The sequence below is a fragment of the Amborella trichopoda genome, chromosome 13, assembly GCF_054954075.1.
Source record: "Amborella trichopoda isolate Santa Cruz 75 chromosome 13, AtrichopodaSantaCruz75HAP2 v2.0, whole genome shotgun sequence".
Classification (NCBI taxonomy): Eukaryota; Viridiplantae; Streptophyta; class Magnoliopsida; order Amborellales; family Amborellaceae; genus Amborella; species Amborella trichopoda.
Genome location: NC_142348.1, coordinates 46793828 through 46799058, shown reverse-complemented (window position 1 = coordinate 46799058; position 5231 = coordinate 46793828). Strand labels below are relative to the sequence as shown.

General features: G+C 38.9%; 1 pseudogene; it reads right to left on the bottom strand.

The window, feature by feature from the left end:
* Positions 1-647: 647 nt before the first annotated feature.
* On the bottom strand, positions 648-2059 carry LOC148779280 (UDP-glycosyltransferase 73C4-like; annotated as a pseudogene).
* Between the last annotated feature and the right edge of the window lie 3172 nt (positions 2060-5231).

Below are 5231 nucleotides of genomic sequence, written 5' to 3'. Positions count from 1 at the left end.
TCAAGTAAATAAATTGACGATCTAGATAATGTGTTGTAAGATGCACTATTTTTTAGATTCAAAATCTTTTTTTTTTCGTATTCATACATCTTTATGTCGAAATATTAAATTAGAGGGTTTTTTAACATTAAAACTGATGAATTTTTGTAGTGCATGTGTAATTAGAGAAATGATCTTATAGGACTCTCTCCCACTCATGTGGATAAGACATCAAATGATCCTCATTAAATTTTACATAGATCTCTAAAAAAGTCAAATCCCACACCCATGTGATAACTTTTTTAAAAAATTTGTGTCAAATTTAATTTAATGATGATACTTTAGGGTGCTACACACATGGTAGATGGAGGAGGGTCTTATAGTATCATTACTCATTGTAGTTATCCGTTTTAAGGTTGCAACCTCGTATAAAGTTTTTCCATATTTAAAGGAGATTGCGTCTAATACGTGCCTAAAGGAACTAATACAAGTGAAAAGCCAATGTATCATAACTTGTGTTAACACAAGGAGCAAAACGTAAGTACCTAAAACCTAACCAGTAAAATGAAGCTCAAGAAGTTATCCATCTTATTCAGATTCAGATACAGATACAGGGACTGATCCCATGGTGTGGGCCTTCTTATAAGCGATCATATCCTGGATGAAGAGGGTGAGGTTCATATGAGACGAACCTCCCTCCTCGCCATCTCCCCCAACTCTCTCGCCCTCCCCGTCATCTCACCATTCCCTGTCAACTCCCTGCTCCACCGCAGCCTTTGGCACCACTCCTTCAGCCTCCTCTAACAATTGCCACCGCCACCTTCAGCACGTCCACCACCAGCCTTGCGTTCAATGACTGCTCTGCCAACATTGGCCACGCCACCATCGGGAGCCGTGGTCTGAGGCCCTCCAGTGTCGAATTCCCGCCACAAACCCTCCGGTGGCCCGGGTGTGACAGGAACAGGAACAGGATCAGGATCTGGGGCTCCCATCCTTTGATTACCATTCCTCTGCCCTTCACGCGTTCCTCGAAATCCTCAGGCAGCCACTGGTACACCAGCTCTGTGTCCCCTCTCACCACCCAGATGAAGGGCAGTCCGGAGGCCTCGCCTCTAAGCCGAGTCCGATCTCTGTTAGCTGCCAAAGCATACATACACGACCGACTCTGGTTTCTGTGAGTGGAGCCATCTCAGGCACGTACGTGCTTTCTTCGACAGAGGCCTTCTTTCCCCTTTCTGCTTTGCTATGTCAATTTGGTCTCGATTGCATACGGACACCGGGCCAATGGGCCACACCTTCGTCCCCACCACATTCCTGTAGTAGTCCACATATCCTGGCTCCAGCTCATAGAAGCTACTTAGAACAGTGCCGTAACTCCAGGCATCAGCGAGCCTGCCTCGAGTCCTCCACCACTCTGCCAAACCCAGCAGCGATCAACGCCGCATTCTTAAACTCAGGCAGCTGGGCTTTCGTCAGCGTTATCGTATGCGGCAAGCCAGGTTCAGTGTCCGAGTTTATGTCACGATGAGGCCTGTATTATGCATGCAGGCTGTGTGAGCAGATCAGCACCGGCTGAAACAGCTGGAGCCATGGAAAACAAGCCTCGGGATACCGAACTCTTTTGCCGTCTCCACCGTCCACGGGAGGTAGGCGTCCGAGATGATGCAGAGGGGATTCTCCACAACGTGTTTGATGAGCTCTCACAACCTTCAGGCCGGCAGCCAGGCCTGCTTCTGCACACGGGAATTCGACCTCGAAGATCTGCACCCTGCACTCTGATGCTCGCCCGGATCGGAACCGCGTTGATAGGGCTGTGACCAGAGTCACCGCGAGCCCAGCATCCGAGCGATGTCGACCATGCGTATCAAGTGGCCCTGATCCATGAATGGGAATAACACCACATTGTGGCCCTGCTCTGAATCTCTCTCCTCAACCATCCTCGACTTTTCCAAAGGAAAGCCTTATCCAATTAGGGCAATGGAAAAACAGTGGCTTTTAGATTTTGGGCCAAGCGCTCTGGAATTTATCGATGCGGCGTCCAACTAGGGCTTTTCAGGATCAGGTCTGGATCCACCCAGATCTAAATCCTGAACGGAATATGAAAGTATTTATAAGATCAGGATCTGAATCGTTAGTTCCATGCCAACCTAAAATTTACAGTCATCGTGTAAATTTCAGGATAATTTCGCTAAATAGCAACAAGCTTATTATTATGATAGGGGCAGCAGGCGTTGAGATATTTTTGCCTGTTGTTGCTCAGAAAACTCAGGGCAAAACTTCATCTTCTTCTCATCGTCCAAATCAAAACTTCTCTCTCTCCAAATCAAAACTTCTCTCTCTCTATCTCTCTCTAAAAGGGCGAATATGTTGCAAGATGCACTATTTTGGGGACTCAAAATCTTTTTTTTTAATTCATACATCTTGATGTTGAGATGATTGAGTAGAGGGTTTTTCAACATTAAAACAATCTTTTTCGATGGATTTTTTAGGTGCATATTTAATTCTACATTTTAAAGTTGCAACCTTATGTGAACTTTTCCGGGGGAAGTAGGAAAGCAGTTTCTTTTGCACCCTAATTGAGGCAAATTTGCACAGCAAGTTCAAGTGGACTCTTTGGACAGTATGCAAATACATGCATCTCCATCAACCCTTTTTGACTCAGAACCAACGTGGGAAATGCAGAGACCTGTGCAATTTTGATTATTCACCAGAAAGGAAAATAAAACAGGAAGCAATCTGCATTTCTTTATGCCTTCTAAAAGAGGTTTTGGTCATCTTGGCTGGTCGGTCCTCAACGAGTAACAGGGGTAACAGATGCATCTATGGTGAGTATTATACACATGAGCATGAATAGTACGATCTATCCGGAGCATAGTCTACTTCTATTCCTTCATAGAAGATTTATTTGGGAGGATTTTTTCAATCTCAAAAATTACATAGAGGGTCCCATTAGATTTATCTTTCTTTTTAGGTTAATCTATGATTCTATTCCTTCATAGAAGATTTATTTGGGAGGATTTTTTCAATCTCAAAAATTACATAGAGGGTCCCATTAGATTTATCTTTCTTTTTAGGTTAATCTATGAGTTAAATAGGTTACATCTCCAAATTTTGAGATCTTAAAATTAATTTTAGGTGGGATTTTATGTGAGAGAATAAATAAATCAGTATTTAGAAAATCTATTTGGTCAAAGCATTGCATTGTTTTTATATGCTTCTCCATCTCCTTTTTATCTTCTTTTGATTGCCATCTCTGGCTGAAAACAAAAAAGAAAGCTTAAAAATACGAAAGTTAACAAACCTTCACAACACAAAAGTTAATATTAGAGTGAGTTGTGATGGGTATATTTATTGAAAAAGTCATTATTTTTTGTTTAAAAGTTCATTATAATAAGTCACTTAATCATTAAGTAAAAAAGAAATAGAAATTTTTATAAAAGTATACTGGTAAGTTACAAATTAGTATCCTTAAACTTTATTTATGAAGTACTCTTGTCTTTTAGTAATAATTTTAACTTTACCCCTTATGAAAATGATAAAAGTACGTTTTATCTTTTGGTGATATTTACACAAACATCTTTACTTGATGAGCAATATATCATTAAAAGAAATCTTTTTTTAAAAATGCACACCATATTTAATAAATCCATCCATCACAAGTCACTATAACATTAACCTTTGTAATTTGAAAGGTTGTGAATTATAGATTATCCCAATATATAAAAGTTATATTAATATAAAATTATATATATATACATATAGGAAAAAGCCAGGGTTAGCCCACTAGCTCATATGAACATATGAGCACAACGGCCCAGAGTGAATCTAAGCTGATCTGAAGATCACGGATGTTCGGTAGTGTTTGAACTTTTTTTTTTTTCTACAAATCCAAATCATTTGAAATTTTAGACGCGTGTTCATCAAAAATAGGTGAATTATTGTTTTTCACTTGAAATTTTAGGATTGTGTTTACTTGAAGTATATGTTATTTTATATATGTTTTTCATTTTTTCTTTTCAAATATTCTTATTAGTCTTAAAATGAGAAAATTAATGAATTATTGTCTAAATATTCTTATTAACTATTTACATGTTTTTGGTAATTTTTAGTAACATTTTGGTATAAGTTTTAGGTAAATTTTTTAATTTTAGCAAATGTTTTTATTTTTTCTATGTATAATCTGTTGGGTCCAAGTCCAGCTATGGGTCCTCCAAATAAATTATGGGTCTGGGTCCTTGTCCAGATATACTGGACTCGGTCGTGTTTGGGTTCGAGCAAACTCGGACCCTATCCAACCCAATCCCAGCCTTACTCAAGACATAAACATAGAGTTACGGCTGGCAATGCCCCGCGCTTGGGCTACGTCGCCTTGGCCCTAGTGTGTCATAGTCCCTATAAGGGCAGCCCAGGTCTGACATTCCCATCTTTTAAGGCAATACATGCTTCAAAAAATATAGCTTGAAGACTAGGTCGAAAGGCTAAGCCAGGCCAGGCATGGCTAAGGGTGGCAATGGGTCAGGTCGCGTTCGGGTCAACCTGGACCTAGACCCGTCTTGAATCAGACATTCCCATCTTTTAAGGCAATACATGCTCCAAAAACTATTGAGGGATATTCAAACAAATGGAACAAAAAAAATAAAAATTGAGGGCAATCCATAAGAATATAGAATATTGTTTTTAATTTTTTTTTCATTTTTTACTGCTCTCCCCTCTCTCTTTTCTGACCATGTTGTGATGTTCAAACTATTTTCGCATGTCAATATGGTATAATTAATAATATACTGCCTTGCAAATGAGTGATCTTTTGGAATAATAATAGTATGCTATAATTTGTAGTAAATTGTCTTGAAAGTTAGCAGTTCTTAGTTTATTACAAAATTATCTGATATATCTGTGTCATATATTCACATTATTCGTCACACTTTTCTATATGTATCATTTGCACATTCATCTTCTTCGACAAACGCAGATCTGAAGATGAACAGGCCTCTAGGTTAATGTTTGAGTTTTGAGTAGTTTTGTTTTTATGATGCGTATGCTTATAACATTAAAGTTCTCTGATGCCTGCTTACTAGAAACAAGCAATTCTAACTCATACATTAAAGTATATGCATGGTTACGTGCGAGCATATGCATGCATGCGTGCGCTTGCTTTGATATGCCAATAGGTATGATGTGTTAGGTAATAAACTTTAAAAACCATGAAAATTATAAAGCATTGAAGTCGCATTATATTATTCAAATTAAATTTG